Source organism: Sorex araneus, chromosome 11 (assembly GCF_027595985.1).
Source record: "Sorex araneus isolate mSorAra2 chromosome 11, mSorAra2.pri, whole genome shotgun sequence".
Taxonomy (NCBI): Eukaryota; Metazoa; Chordata; class Mammalia; order Eulipotyphla; family Soricidae; genus Sorex; species Sorex araneus.
Window position 1 is genome coordinate 25,236,832 of NC_073312.1, and position 16,055 is coordinate 25,252,886.

A 16,055-nucleotide genomic window follows, 5' to 3' on the forward strand; every position below is an offset into this window, starting at 1 on the left:
TCGGCTCCTCCTGAAGGTTCCCTGCTGGGGAGGCCTGAGGAGTCCGTATTGGGGGTGGAACCAGGCCAGGGTGGTGGTCAGGGTGAGGCCATCCATCCCCAGAGCCAGCTGCCCTCCAGACCAGAGCAGAGCGAGGCGGAGGATGGAGACAGATGGGCGGGGCTTGGGGCAGGGTTTCCTCCCGGTAGCACCCCAAGCCCAGGACCCAGGGGAGCAGAGGTGGCCACAGTGGGGCTGGACTGGACTGGAGCACCCACCACCTTGTTTATCTTTGCATCGCTGCCTCCACAGAGCCCTCGCTAATGGGGTTTTACAGCCCGCTCAAGCCGCAACTGGCCAAGAATCAATCATTACCGGCACTTAGTGGTCTGATAGTTAACAGCCTGAACTGAAGCCAAACTGGTTGTTAACTGTGATAACAACTGATTTCAAGGGGTTATTGCCGGTCCAATATGCTCTGCCCATTTATTTTGGGGAAAACAAGCAGGGGACTGCTGCGAAGCCCAGAAAAGGGAGGAGGATGGGGATGTCTAAAACCAAAAGGCCGGCCGCTCTCTGCCGGGTCTCGGAATGGGTGCTGAGCTGAGGTCTGCGTGGAGGACAGACCGCCTGGAAGCGACGAGGGACCTGTGCGTGCCCAGGCGATTCGTGCATAAGGCCTGACAAGTCCTTCCTCCCGGCTCTTCCCTGGCCCTAACTCCCTAGCTATCTGCTCCTTCTTTTCCTGGGCACTGCTGCACCCAGGCCCTCAGGACCAGCTTCTCAGGAGGTGCGACCTAGGCCGTGGCCAGCACCCCCTCCCAGGTCTGTGAAGTCCAAGCTAGCACCCACTCAGCCTATCATTTGAAAGCTAGCGAAGATGCCACCTGACTCTTGATATTTTGGTTTGTTTCGGGACCCCACCTGGCTGTGCTCAGAGTTTACCCCTATAGTCAGATATCATTCCTGGCGGTGCTCAGGGGACCATATGGGGTGCTGGGGATCGAACCCCCTGTACTACCTCTATAGCCCCTCCACCTGATTCTTGGGAATGAAGGAGTGAATTTTTCCTCTTCTCTCTCCACCGGGTCCTGTCTACCCCTGTCTTCTACCTTCAGAGGAGAATGGAAGCTGGCAAGATGATGTCCAAGCCCCACTCTAGAATGTTGTTGTCCCCTCAAAGAAGCACACAGTTCACCATTTGCAGCTAGATATAGTGGACTCAGAAGTCACATAGCAAGTGTCAAGGCCAGGACAATCGTTCTCACCAATGTCCTCACTACGTTTGAGACATTGTAATTCAAGTGAAAGAATGAAACCAGGTCCTCCAATAATGTCATTTCATTCATCCCTGGCAAGATTCTGCCCCCATAATTTCATTCACGGTAGAATGAAATTAATTAGAATGAAACAGGGGCTGGAGCAATAGCACAGCGGGTAGGGCGTTTGCCTTGCACGCGGCCGACCCAAGTTCGATTCCCAGTATCCCATATGGTCCTCTGAGCACCCCCAGGGGTGATTCCTGAGTGCAGAGCCAGGAGTAACCCTTGTGCATTGCCAGGTGTGACCCAAAAATAATTTAAAAAATTAGAATCAAACAATCTTATTTGAAAACTTGCTATACTAGGCCTTAAATATCCAAGCCAATGGGGCTAGAGCGATAGCACAGTGGGTAGTGCATGTGGTCGACCCAGGTTTGATTCCCAGCATCCCATATGGTACCCTGAGCATCACCAGGAGTAACTTCTAAGCCAGGAGTAACACCTGTGAATTGCCAGGTGTGCCCCCCCCCCAAAAAAAAAGGCTAATATCTAAGCCAAGTGTCTCTTGAAGATGGTAGATAATTCCCAAACTCCATTCATTCATTCATTTATTTTTATGGAGTATGTGTCAGACTCTCCATTTTGTAGCAGACAAAGCAGAAACGTCCTGTCATTATGGACTTATATTCTAGTGGGCAAGGCTGGGTACAGGGCAAATATACATATATAAAAACCTTTAGAGTTATAGTTACCACTAACCTGAAGTGCTTTTTCTTTCTTCTTTTTGGGTCACACTCAGCGATGCTCAGGGGTTACTCCTGGCTCATGCACTCAGGAATTACTCCTGGTGGGGAGTAATTCGGGGGAACCATATGGGATGCCGGGGATCGAACCTGGGTCGGCCGCATGCAAGGCAGATGCCCTACCCACTGTGCTATCGCTCTGGCCCTTAACCGGAAGTGCTTTTATTTTGGTTGAGGCTGGGGCTCTCAGAACTCCCAGCAGTGCTTGAGGATTGTAAGGTGCCAGGGAGTGAACCCCAGGCTCCCAAATGCTAAGCATGCATTTCAGCTATACGAGCATTTCCCTGGCCCTAGGGAGTTGCACTCAGTCCTTTCAAGGCAGCAGACCTGAGCTGGAAAGTGGTCCCATCAAGCCATCCCATCATGCTCCTCCCCCAGATTCCCTTCCCTTCCGGCTGACCGGGCAGGGACTGATGACTCCATTCCTGCTCTGACCTGTGGGAATTATTTTAGGCTTGGTATACTATTTGGGGTGCTACGGAGTTGTTTTTTTAGAGCGTGAGGATACTCACATCCCCTGCTCCCCGCTCCCCCCGGGTCCCCATAAATGAATGGTAATTGCGTCTTTGCTCTATGCCATTGCAGTGGTGAGAACAGATTGGGATTGAGGACATTTGGTAGGCAGTAGAGGTGACAGGATTTTCTGACGGGTTGAGGTGTGGGTTATGAGGAGCATCTAGGGGGTTCCCAGGTTTCTCCGCTGAGCAACTGCAAGGATGGAGGCGACCTTTAGGGGGCTGGAGATTCAAGTTGTGGCAGATTTTGAGAGGGACAAAATGGCTTTGGTTTTGGCCATGTCAAGTCAATAGAGCTGGACAGGTGCCTCACAGGTTTGCCGGAGCCCTGGTAGAGGATGGACATCCTAGGACTGGGCTGGGCCACACAAACCCAGTAGCAGCAGACTGCCTCCTCTCCCCGTGACAGAGGGGGGTGGGGAAGAAAACATTCGAGTTGAGAGGAGTAGGCAGTTGCATTCGAGTTGGAAATGAGCAGAGAGCTCAAGCCGGAGCCCTGGTCCACTGGAAACACGCAGAGGTCAAGGTGAAGGGGGCCCAGGAAAGCAGACTGGGAGAGTGGCCTATGGACATAGGAGGGCAGAGGCCGGGAGTGAATGGAGTCTGATGGTGGAGGCAAGAGGGGAACTGACTGAGCCTGAAGCTGTAAGTGGGGCCGGGGGAACGATTTGCTGTTATCCACCGTCTCCCCTACTCCAGCACCCCCAGATCCCAGAGGAAGTGGGCCGCAAACGGGGCTGATTTAACATCTCCCTGGCTTCTCTCCAGCCTCCCCTGCCTTTCCTCTGTCTGCCTTAACCTCTAGAACATATCCCTGTGCGCCCCTCTCAGCAGCCACCGCCTTGCCTGGTCCCAGCCACCCTAGCTCTTAAAAAATTATATATATTTTATATATCATACACACATATGTACATGCATATATATTTAAATCACCATGAATTATAAAGTTATTCACGACTGGGTTTCAGCATACAATATTTCAACACCAATTCCTTCACCAGTGTTCATTTCCCTCCACCAATGCCCCCCCACCCCACCGTGCCACCGTTTCCCTCCCACCCACCACATCCTATCTCTTTTTTGTGGGGGCTATTCCTGGGAATTCTTAGGGGTTACTCCTGGCTCTGCGCTCAGGAATTACTCCTGGAAGCACTCACTTAAGGACCGTACCCTATGGGATGCCAGTGATCAAACCTGGACTGGCCATGTGCAAGGCAAATGCCCTTCCTGCTACAGTATGGCTCTGGTCCCACATCGTAGCTCTCCTTTGGCTAATGGCAGCCCCCCTACCTGCTCTTCCAGGTTCTTCTCTCATCCCCTCCATCCCCTCCAGTTCCAGGAGTCAGAGCTTCTGCAGCCACAGCCAGCACTGAGCCCTGCCTCCCACTGCAGCTGGAATTCTCGCTCCTTCTAGGCCCTGCCCATCCGCCTCAAACTGCATGCGTCTCTGCTGGGCCCACTGCCCTCTCACCACCTCCCCCCTGCCAGCGTCAGGCCTCTTATCTGCCTTGGAGTCTTTGCACTCCTTCTCTTCTCTTTTCTGTCTGGACTGTTGAATGTCAGACGGCTTAGTTCTTCATTACACTTATCACTCTCTGGCAGTCTTCGTTTTGTTTTGGGTCACACCCCATGTTTACTCCTGATGTTGTGCTCAGGGATCATTCCTGGTGGGCTCAGGGGGACCACATGTGGTGCTTGGGATTGAACCTGGGTTGGCTGCGTGCAAGGCTAGCACCCTACTTGCTGTACTAACACTCTAGCCCTCTAGTAATATATATATATATATATATATATATATATATATATATATTTAGTTTTAATTTTTTTATTTTTAATGAATCACCATGAGGTACAGAGCCTGGCAAGCTCCCCGTGGCTTATTCAATATGCCAAATACAGTAACAATACCGGGTCTCATTCCCCTGACCCTGAAAGAGCTTCCAACATGGCACTGTTTGGAAGGATGAGTAAGGAGAGGCTGCTAAAATCTCAGGGCTGGGACAAATGGAGACGTTACTGGCGCCTGCTTGAGCAAATCGATGAACAACAGGATGACAGTGATACAGTGATACTCTGAGGTACAGTTATAAACATAGTATAACATATAAACATAGTATAACATAGTATAACTGTACCTTATGTAAGTTATAAACTTACATGTTCCCAGTATCCTTCCCGCCAACCCCCACCCCCCCTGACTCTGTGGCAGGCACATTCCTATTTATTCTCTCTCTCCTTTTGGATGTTACCGTTCCTCTAGCAATATTAAAAAATATTTTAAAATTTAAAAAAAAATAAAAATTTCAATATTTAAAAAATAATGTTTTTGGTTTGGTTTTTGGGCCACTCCCATCAGTGCTCAAGGCTGACTCTGGCTCCACACTCAGGGATCACTCTTGGCAGGCTCTGGGAACCATATGGGTTGCTGGGGATCGAACCTGTGTTGGCAGTGTACACAGCAGATCTGTACTATCTGTACAGCTCTGTACCTGCTGTACTATCACACTGTCCCTGTCTCTTTATTTTTGAATTATTTTCTTGACTTGGGTTTATTTCTATCTCCCAAAAGATCAGGGACTTTGACTTGCTCCCTGATGGATATCCGGAGCCTTGAACAGTGGTGGGTGCTCATCCACACCAAGGGTGATGGGGGCCATGGGGCAGGAGGCAGGTTGTTCGGCATCTAGAACTATTGGGTCTGACTTCAGCAAATGCCTGTGGGTCAGGAAGACCTGAGCATGGTCCTGGGATGGGTGGACACACACAGTGTCACCAGCAGACGCTTTCAGGCCAGATGACCCAGCCTAGTGACTTGAGCTGCTATAAATGTGTCCCAAGACCTGGACATTGGAACATGGATGCAGGCGTGTCAGGGTAGATGTCTCAGCGGCCCCCTCCCCGCCCAAATTCTGCTTTTCTCCCCCCCCCCTCCAGGTTTCCATAGCAACCAAGGGACTTCAAAGGAGAGAGAAGGGGGGAATTAAGAGCCGGAGAGAGCAGGAGGAGGAGTAAGTGGTATCAAGACAGATGGGGAGCTGGCAGGAACTCCAGGGGGATCCCCAAGTCCCACGTTACTGTGGAGGGCTGTTGCCAATAGGTCCCTTTGGTGGTCCCCCTGTCCCATCTGGAACACTTGCTGACCCTCAAGAGCTAGCTGTCCATCTGGGCAGGCCCCAGAGCTGACCTGCACGCGTGCCCGCTCCTACAGGCTGGCAGCCCTGCTCTGGCCTGCCCATCATTCCCTCTTCAGCTGCTGCATGCCACAGTGAGGCAAGCGGGGCTCCCCCAGGGAGCGCCATTCTTCTTCTTCCTCTTCCTTAGCTGCGGGCAGGGCCAAGTCAGGTCTGAGCTGTGAGACAAGGGAGGAAGCCACCCCCCAACCATGAGGTGCTCAGATCAGGGGGCCAGACCTGGGCTCTGTCTTGAGGGGGCAAAGGGAAACCAGGACCGAGCCCCCCATAGTTAGTCATCTCCCCCTGCCCCCAACCTGGAGCTCAGAGACGAGAAAATGCCTGGGCCAGGACCCTGGGCCTCCAGCCAGCTGTCTGGAGACGCAGCCAAGGATGCTCCTCACAGGGGTGCTCGAGGGGGCCAGCGACCCCCACATTCTCAGTGTCCGTCAGTCGGCTCAGAGCATCCAGCTTCAAACCTCTACTTTTGCAGACCCCCATACCCACTACTTTTTCCTGCTTGGGACATGTCATCATCTCAGCTGGATAAACACCCCCGACATCTGCATGGCCTTTATTGGGGGGAGCCTCCTCCTGCCCATCATCACCCCCATCACCTGTCTCCAGACCCCTACAGCATTTCTTCCTACCCTTCAGCCTGCCTCGGGCTGCCTCCCGACGCACAGCAAACTCATGAAACATTCATCAGGGGTAACCCGCCTGCCTGTGTAGAAGCTGCCTGCTCCAGGCCATGATGGGGGGGCGGGGTTAGACTGGGGGTTCGGGGCTTGCACTGAACTTCTCCTTGGGTGCAAGTTGCAGTCACTTCTGTTTTGTGCGGGTTGAACCTTCCTGGCTGTGGGTTGGATGTGTCTTGGGCAGAGGAGAAGGGGGTCCCTGAGGATAGGGGCAAGCTGGCCAGTATGGAAGAGGGATTTCTAGGTGATCCTGGCAGGGGTCTGGGGCTCTGAGTCTGAGCCGGAAGATGAGGGAGCCATGAGCAAAGGTGAAAGGAAACTCGCGCTGAGATGAGCGAGGGTCAAAGCAGAGCAGAGCATGTGGGGCTGGGGGTGTTGACTGAGATACAAGGGAGACAGTCTACCTCACAGTCTGAGAGGCCGCAGACTTGGGCAAGAGGGCAGGTAACATTTTTTTTTTCTTTTTGGGTCACACCCAGCGATGCACAGGGATTACTCCTGGCTCATACACTCAGGAATTACCCCTGGTGGTGCTCAGGGGACCATATGGGATGCTGGGAATCGAACCCAGGTCGGCCGCATGCAAGGCAATTGCCCTACCCGCTGTGCTATCGCTCCAGCCCTAGGGCAGGTTACATTTTTGAATAAAGGTGAGAACTGATGGGAGGGTCTCTGAGAAGGCCAACCGCAGTCTGACTCTTCTCTGTTCCGACACCCAGGAGGATCCTGGAAGAAAGCAGGGGCTCCAGGAGGTGCGTCTTCCAGGGAAGCTGGGGCAGCCCAAGAGCCTGGGGTAGCCTGGAAGCTGCACAAGACCAAGGTCCTCCGGAGCAGGAAGCCTCACCTCACCGTCTCTGCCTCTCCTCCAGCAGCGGCTGGTGCTGCCAAAACTGGGGTTGTCAAAACTGAAGCCTGGGGAAGAGGGGGCCTTCCTGTCCACCCTCAAAAGCTGGCACATAGCCCCTTCCCACTGACTGCCCCCCTCTCCTCTCCCAGGCACCCCCACAGCCCATGCCACTTGGGGAGAGAGTGGCAGCTGAGGTGCAGGAAGGGCTGGTGCACTGAGAATGGTGGGGGGGAGTGGGGGGCTTCCCCTCCCTCTTTCCTGCCCCTCGCTCCTCTCTCTCTCTGGCCAGGCAGCCTTTTCCCTTCCTCAGGGACAAGTTTGGAGGCATTATAAGCAGGTATGGGGAAATGGTGAGCAAGTGGGACAGATCCCTGACTCTCCAAGCCTCCTGGCCACACGGCCACCGCTGGGCAGTAATTTCGGGGAAATGGAAGGAGCCCAGGATGGTGGGGAGCAGGGACTGCGAGAGGAAAGGGGACCGAGGGGAGACTGCAGGAGTGGGGGGCCGAGGCCACGCTGACTCTGGGGGTCCTCACAGGTCTGATGCATCAGCTCCTCTTCTCCCAGCCCAGTTAAATTCAGTGCTGGTAAATGTGGTTGCCATTCCACCAGCGGGCACCCTTCTTGACTGAACCATCAACCCCATCACTGGGAAGATAGGAGTTGAGAATGAATTTTCATGGACGCCTTAAAAGCATTCATCATTCCTAAACTTTTTAGGTAATATATATATATATATATATATATATATATATATTTTTTTTTTTTTTCTTTTTGGGTCACATCCAGCGATTCTCAGGGGTTACTCCTGGCTTTGCACTCAGGAATTACTCCTGGCAGTGCTTGGGGGACCATATGGGATGCCAGGGATTGAACCCGGCTCTGCCTCGTGCAAGGCAAACGCCCTACCAGCTGTGCTATCGCTCCGACCCACAAAAAATATTTTGTTTAATTAAAAAAAATTTCTTTTGGTTTTCTTTTGGGCCATACCTGGAGATGCTCAGGGGTTACTCTCGACTCTGGACTCAGGAATTATTCCTGGAGGTGCTCCTGGAGGGGGCCATATGGGATGCCAGGGATTGAATCCGGGTCAGCAGCATGCAAGGCAAGCACGTTGCCCACTGTACTAGCTCCAGCCCTCAAAGGTCAAAGTTTTGAACAAAATTATTTGCATAATATTTTTTCCAGCAGAAACTAATTTCCTGGAGAAAATCATGTAGAAGCCAGTTTCCTAAACTAGAGGGAAACGCTGTTTTCTTTGCTGCTCAGAGGTTGGGGTCCCGAAGCTTCTTCCTTCATGCCTGACATCTCAAGGCAGGCAGGAGGGGAAGGCCAGGGAGGGTCTGAGCTCTCGGGGGTTCTCTCAGGCGTCCGAGGGAAGACGACGGCCAGGACCCTCCAGGGAGCAAGGGTTGGGTGGGCCCCAAGCCCTGGTCTTGGGCCACCCCCTCTGCCCCTCTGAGAAGGGGCCGCTGCGCCTGCTCCCTCCTCCCGGCACCTGGACAAGTGGGGCTGGGAGCTTCCCAGAGCCACTGACCACTCACACCCAGGGATTAGCCCCACCAGAAAGTTCCATTTGGAACAAAGCTCCCAGGAATGCAACCTGAGCTGCCACAGAGGGGCGCGGGGAACTGGGAAGTGGCTGGGAGCGGGAGGGAAACCTTGCGGGCACCCGCGCCTCAGGCAGGCTGTGAAAGCTGAAGAGAAACAGCCAGTGGCCTGGTGCCTTGGAGCTGCCACTGCTTTCTGCAGAATCAAAGGTCAGGCTGAGCCCGTGGGGAAACGGGGCCTTTCAAGGGGAGAGTAATTGGTGCACCTGTGGCTAGCCAGGGCCGGCTCCCCCGTGAGGCCCTCGGGAGCCCCCTCCCTTCCCCTCGCCCCCACCCCCTCCCAGCTGCTTCCACTTACTTGCTTGGGCTTAGGGGGCTGGCGGGGTGGGTGGTGCGGGGTGGTGGGGGGAGACCAAGGCCTGCCCGCACGCCCGACTTGGGAGAGAGTCGCTGTGGTTGCTGTTTACGGAACAACCACCAGGTGCAGTGCAGGCAGACCCTACAGGACTGGAGCACCAGCCCATTTTCCCGATGGGGAAGTTAAGGCACGGGAGGTGAAGCAAGGTGCCCTAAGTGAGGTCTCCCAGGGATCTGGCAGGGCTTTGGGATGCTCCGGAATGAAAGCTCTTTTTTTTTTTTCTTTTTGGTTCACACCCAGCAATGCACAGGGGTCACTCCTGGCTCATGCACTCAATCACCCCTGGCCGTGCTCAGGGGACCATATGAGATGCTGGGATTTGAACCCGGGTCGGCCGCATGCAAGGCAAACGCCCTACCCACTGTGCTATCACTCCAGCCCCGAAAGCTCTTTCTGCCCAGGCACTCTTGGTGATTTTCCACATCCCACCACAGACCTTAAGACCCAAGTTAATTTCAGTATAAAAGCTTTTGCCTTATAAGCTGGGGTGGGGGTTCGGGGTGACAGGACATTCACCAGGTGCCCATTCCGGGAGTGAGCCTTTGCGTGGTCGCCTCATTTGAGTTCCTAGTACTGCCTACTTAAGGAGCGGTGCTGAGAGAACAGCTCTAGGGCCCAGCTCTGAACTCCCCGAGAGGGGCTGCAGCCACAGTGCAGTGGGTAGGGCGCTGCCTTGCACGGGGGTCAATCCCGGGCATCCCTTATGGTCCCCTCAGCACCACCAGAGTAATTTCTGAGTGCAGTCAGGAGTAACCCCTGAGCATCACTGGGTGTGGCCCCCAAGTAAACAAGCCAAAAGACCAAGAACTCCCCAAGGACACACCCATCACTGCCCAGTGCTCAGCAGGTTGCTCCTGCCCTTGTGGGCAGCAGTGCAGAGCCCCAGGAAGAGGTCCTGTGCAGGAGGAGCGAGTGACCCTAAACTCGCCTCCCCAAGGCACCTAGTGGTATTCTGGGGGCCTCCGCGCCCAGTCTCAGAGCAGCTCCAGGCTGTCTCCACCTGAGGAAGGCGCTGAGAGGAGCTGCTGCTTGGTGCAGCTGCAATCCCAGTGCAGACGGCCCCCCGAGTCGCTTTGGAACTCAGCCGTCTGGGGGAAAGGAGCGAAGTCAGCCCCAGGACTGGACGGTCCAGTGGGAGACCCTGGTGCCCTGGTGGGATGGCCGAAGGGCAGGCAAATTTAGCTACTAAGAAGTTGTTATTTAGGGGCTGGAGCAATAGCCCAGCAGGTAGGGCACTTACCTTGCATGCGGCCGACCCGGGTTCGATTCCCAGCATCCTATATGGTCCCCTGAGCACTGCCAGGGGTAATTCCTGAGTGCAGAGACAGGAGTGACCCCTGTTCATTGCCGGGTGTGACCCCCCAAAAAAAGTTGTTATTTATTCCTTTATTCATTTGGGGGGTTCGATCCATACCTGGTGGTGCTGAAGGGCTATTCCTGGTCGGTGCTTGGGAGTGACCCTAACAATGCCCAGGGGACTGGGTGCAGTGCCAGGGATTTGAAACAGGCTCAGTGAAATGCAAGACAAGTGTCTTAACCCCCAGGCTCTCTGTCTGTCCCCTATTTCTTTTGGGGGGAGGCCCCCTTGGCAGTATTTCTGGGGCTACCCTCCCCCACTTGCTTCTCAGGAGTTTCTCCTGGGATTCTATGGGGCTGGGGATGGAACCCAGGGCTTCCACCCCTGAAACAGGTGTTCCAGGTGGGGAAATTGGCAAGTGGGGTGTGGAGAGAGAGAGAGAGAGAGAGAGAGAGAGAGAGAGAGAGAGAGAGAGACAGACAGACAGACAGAGAGAGACAGAGACAGAGACAGAAAGAGGAAGAAGAAATAGAGAGACCTGAGTGAGTGGGACTTGGGCTAAAAGCTAAGGACTAAGAAACTCAGCTACGTCCTAGTAGCTATGCCTGAGCCCCTCGGGTCAGTGAAAAGTGGCAACTGTGATGGGTTAGGGAGCTGGGCCAAAGGCCGCCTCCCAGCTTGGCTTCATGCAAAATGTGGGAGTTTATTTATTTATTTATTTATTTATTTATTTATTTTGCTTTTTTGGGTCACACCTGGCGATGCGCAGGGGTTACTACCGGTTCTACACTCAGGAATTACTCCTGGCGGTGTTCAGGGGACCATATGGGATGCTTGGATTTGAACCTGGGTCGGCCGCGTGCAAGGCAAACGCCCTACCCGCTGTGCTATCGCTCCAGCCCCGGGAGTTTATTTATATATGTGTTATTGCGTGCCACTGGGCAGTGCTCAGGGTTACTCCTGACTCTGTGCTCAAAGGTCTCTCATGGCAGTGTTTGGGGGACCATTTGTGTTGCCAGGGATTGAACCAGGGTTTACAGCATGAAAGACAAGCAAGCACCTTAATCCCTGTACTAACTCTCTGGTGCCAGAATGTGGAATTTTGGAAAAACCCACAGTCGAGGTAGGAACTGCTGCTCCCGGTGACAAGAGACGCGGGAGCCTGACTCCTCTCCCATGGCCCTGGCGTGCTGAGATGTGCATGTCAGGTTGGTGCAGGTCTTCTGTGCTGAGCCCCAAACTAAGCTATCAAGGTTAATAACAAGGCGAACCCAGGGACTGGTTAGGTTAGAGGGGAATCCGTCAGGAAGGTTAGCTGCAGCATGTGGTTAAGGACTATGGCAAAGAATCAGAGGCCAAGGCTGTCTTCTAGGAATACTTCAAATGTAAAAAAAAAAAAAGGACAAATAAAAATTTGGGCTCTTGTTCTTAAAAAAAAAAAAAAAATCTCTCCAAGGATTGGAATGTGGCTTGTGGCAGAAGACATGCCTTGGGGCTGGAGCGATAGCACATCGGGTAGGGCGTTTGCCTTGCACTCGGCCGACCCGGGTTCGATTCCCAGCATCCCATATGGTCCCCTGAGCACCGCCAGGAGTAATTCCTGAGTGCAGAGTCAGGAGTAACCCCTGAGCACTGCCGGGTGTGACCCAAAAACCAAAACAAACAAACAAAAAGAAGACATGCCTGTGTGTATAAGGCTCTGGGTTGATCCCTGGCTCTGCCAAAAGAAAGGGGAAAATTGCACAGCAGGTAGGGCGTTTGCCTTGCACGAGGCTGACCTGGGTTCGAATCCTCTGTCCCTCTCAGAGATCCCGGCAAGCTACCAAGAGCTACCAAGAGTATCCTGCCCTGCACAGCGGAGCCTGGCAAACTTCCCGTGCAGATTCCATATGCCAAAAACAGTAACAACAAGTCTCACAAAGGAGATGGTACTGGTGCTCGCTCGAGCAAATCAATGAACAACGGAACTACAGTGCTACAGTGCAGTACTACTACAGTCATGTGCAAAGGCCAAGGTTCTGGGGGCTGAAGCAATAGCACAGCGGGTAGGGCATTTGCCTTGCACGTGGCCGACTCCAGTTCAATTCCCAGATTCCATATGGTCCCCTGAGCACCGCCAGGGGTAATTCCTGAGTGCAGAGCCAGGAGTAACCCTTGAGCATCACCGGGTGTGACCCAAAACAACAACAACAATAAAAAAACCCAAGGCCAAGGTTCCATCCCACTTAGTGTGTACAAGAAGATCAGTGGTTTCGTTCCTATTCCTGGGTAACGTGCAGGCTAGTCAGAGAAAGCAGACATCCAAAAGTCAGTGGAATGTGCAATAGGCATTTCAGGTGAGTGTAATTTTACCACAGACAGTGCTTGTGTGAGCCACATGGTATCATTACCCTTTAGAGAGACAAAGATCGAGGCAGAATCAGAGAGAGAGAACAGGGTAAGGTGCTTGTCTCGCTCTGTGTGCTGCTGGTCCAAGTTGGATCCAGACATTGCATGTGACCTGAGCATTGTTTGGAGTGACCCCAGAACAAGAGGCAGAAGCAGCCCCTCTATACTGTGGGGTGTGGCCCCACGCCCCCCTCAATAATAATGGAATATTTTTATTAAAAAAAAGAAAGAAAGAGGGGGCTGGAGAGATAGTACAGAGGGGAGTGCACTTGCCTTCCGTATGGCCAATGTGGGCTTGATCCCTGGCACCCCATATGGTCTCTCAAGCTCAGCCAGGAATGTTCCCTGAGTGCAGCTGGGTGTGGCCCAAAAACCAAAAAGAAAAAAAAATCAAGGCATAAAAGAAAAAGAATTGATAAGAAAGAACCGGGGACATGTGGAGGATCCCCGTTTGGTCCCCAGCCCAGCAAAAACCAAAAAAATAAAAAGAAAAACAAAAGCAAAACAAAAACAAAAGGAAAAAAGAAAGAAGGCACAAATGAACTTAGCATTTATACTGATCTATACCCATAAGTGACAAGTTAAATGAATGCCTATGTACCTAGATCTGTGTGTGTTTGTGAGCTTAGGTACACACACATCCCTGCCCACATTTCCCTAAATATTTTAATATTTCTGTCTGCTTCAAGTGTTGTGTTTACATATTTTATTTCAATTATATTTTAATTGACCTTCTGATGATCTGTGTTAGTGATTAGTAGTTCAAATTATAGAGGAAAAAAATAGACTTCACAGGGTTAAATCATGACTTTCAGCCACGTGGCTGGTAAGTGTCCATGACAGCATTTGAAGCCAAATCTGCATGCTCTGGCCTTTGCATTCTGCCAAGGCACACTCATGGCTTAGAATGCAGAACAGAAATGCCCTAAAAAATAAAAAATGACCTAAGACAGGTACTAATATGGTGCCAAAGAATTTCCAGGAGGGAAGAAGTACCAAGGAGCAGAACTGGCTGGTCCAAGATCAGCTACTGTGGCTAATTTCAAGGCTGTGAGATCAATATTCATTTCCAATACTACTGATGAGATTTCTCCTCTGTTCCTTATTATTATTATTATTATTATTATTGCTTTTTGGGTCACACCCGGCAATGCACAGGGGTTACTCCTGGCTCTGCACTCAGGAATTACTCCTGGCGGTACTCAGGGGACCATATGGGATGCTGGAAATCAAACCCGGATAGGCCGAGTGCAAGGCAAACGCCCTACCCGATGTGCTATTGCTCTAGCCCCCTGTTCGGTATTATTATTAAAGAAGGAATTCTGCAGTCTGTGAAAGTCCCTCAGGACCTGTGTGAAATTTTGATGAATAAACACATACCGGGGCCAGAGCAGCAAGAGCAGCAACAGCAGGTTGAGCATATGCCTTACACGTGGCCAACCCAGGTTCAATCCTTGGCATCCCTATGGTCTCCCGAGCACTGTCAGGAATAATTTCTGAGCACAGAGTCAGGAGTAAACCCTGAGCACTTCTGGGTGTGCTCCTCACTCCCAAGAAAATGAATCCAGGGAGAAATACACGACTACCTCTAGCCCTCACTTAGCCACTGACTGTGTGTGATATTACATGAATTCCTCTGCTTAAAAGTGTAGTTAAGTGTCTATAGATTAAGCACAATGATAATAAGGAAAATACTCGCAATGTAGGATTTTTGTTATTTTTTGGCGGGGTGGGGGGTGTTGGGGTTATACCAGTGTTATTCAGAGCTTACTCCTGGCTCTGTGCTCAGGGGTCACACTCAAGGGACAAAATGTAGTACCAGGGATTGAACTAGGATCAGTCACATGCAAGTGCCTTAACCCTTGGATTATCTCTATAACTCAAGCTTTTGGGTTCCACAGATTTTTTTTTTTTGTCAACTGTTCCCTGGATCCACATTCTAGGATGAACTGGGCTTTTGGAAATGCTCACAATGGTGTATCATTTTGAGCCTACTTGCCAATGGATGGCTCTTTGCGATTTACTTATTGTTTGGTGCTACGGGATAGAGCCCAGGGCCTCACACTAGCAGGAAAAGTGCTCTGCCCCTGAGCCACCTTCCTGACCCCTGCCTGCTGATTAGGTCATTTGTGTGCCAACAGTTAGGCCAGAATAGTCTGGGCATCCCTCACTCTGGGTGTTTTTGTTTTGTTTTGTTTTGTTGCCACTTAGAGGTACCCAGGGATTACTCCTGGCCCTGTGCTCAGAGATTATTCCTAGTGGTCTTGGGAAACCACATGAGGGAACTCAAATCCACCGCATGTAATCAAAGTGCCCTACTTGCTCTGCTATCTCTCTAGCACCCTTCTCACCCTGTTTCAGTAGCACAGGGTTAACACTGATAAAATTTTACTTATATGTTTTTATAGCTTGACAGATATATGTCTCTTTGTTTCATTTTTTTTTTTCTTTTTGGGTCACACCCGGTAATGCACGGAGGTTACTCCTGGCTCTGCACTCAGGAATTACCCCTGGCAGTGCTCAGGGGACCATATGGGATGCTGGGAATCGAACCCAGGTCGGCCGCGTGCAAGGCAAACGCCCTACCCGCTGTGCTATTGCTCCAGCCCTTCTTTGTTTCATTTTACCAACGTACTGACTTCTCAGGCCCAAGCCCAATTTTGGGGGAGGGGGTACACATGGCAATACCCAGGGCTTACTCTTGGATCTGCTACTCAGGGATCACTCCTGGCAGACCTCCAGGGACATATGGGGTACCGGGGATTGAACCCAGTCGGCCTTATGCAAGGCAAGCACCCTGCTCACTGTGCTATCTCTCCAACCCCTCAGGACTAAGTTTTGTACCATTTATCTCTGCAGCACAAGGTCTTCCCGCCTGGCGTGTGCTGGAAAAAAGGGAAGGCTGAGCACCTCCTGTAGAACATTCTCATGTTTAGGAAGTATTTTCTGATGAATTGTCTGCCCAAGACTCCAAGGACCATGTGGGGTCTGAGTCAAGCAATCAGAACCGGTGTGGGGGTGCCCCAGACTACTGACCAGGAGGCAGGCCCCTGAGCAGAGGGCGGGTGCAGGGCAGAGGCTGGGAGGCAGTCCTCAGGGGAAAAAAGGAGGCGGCGGGACATGCTAGC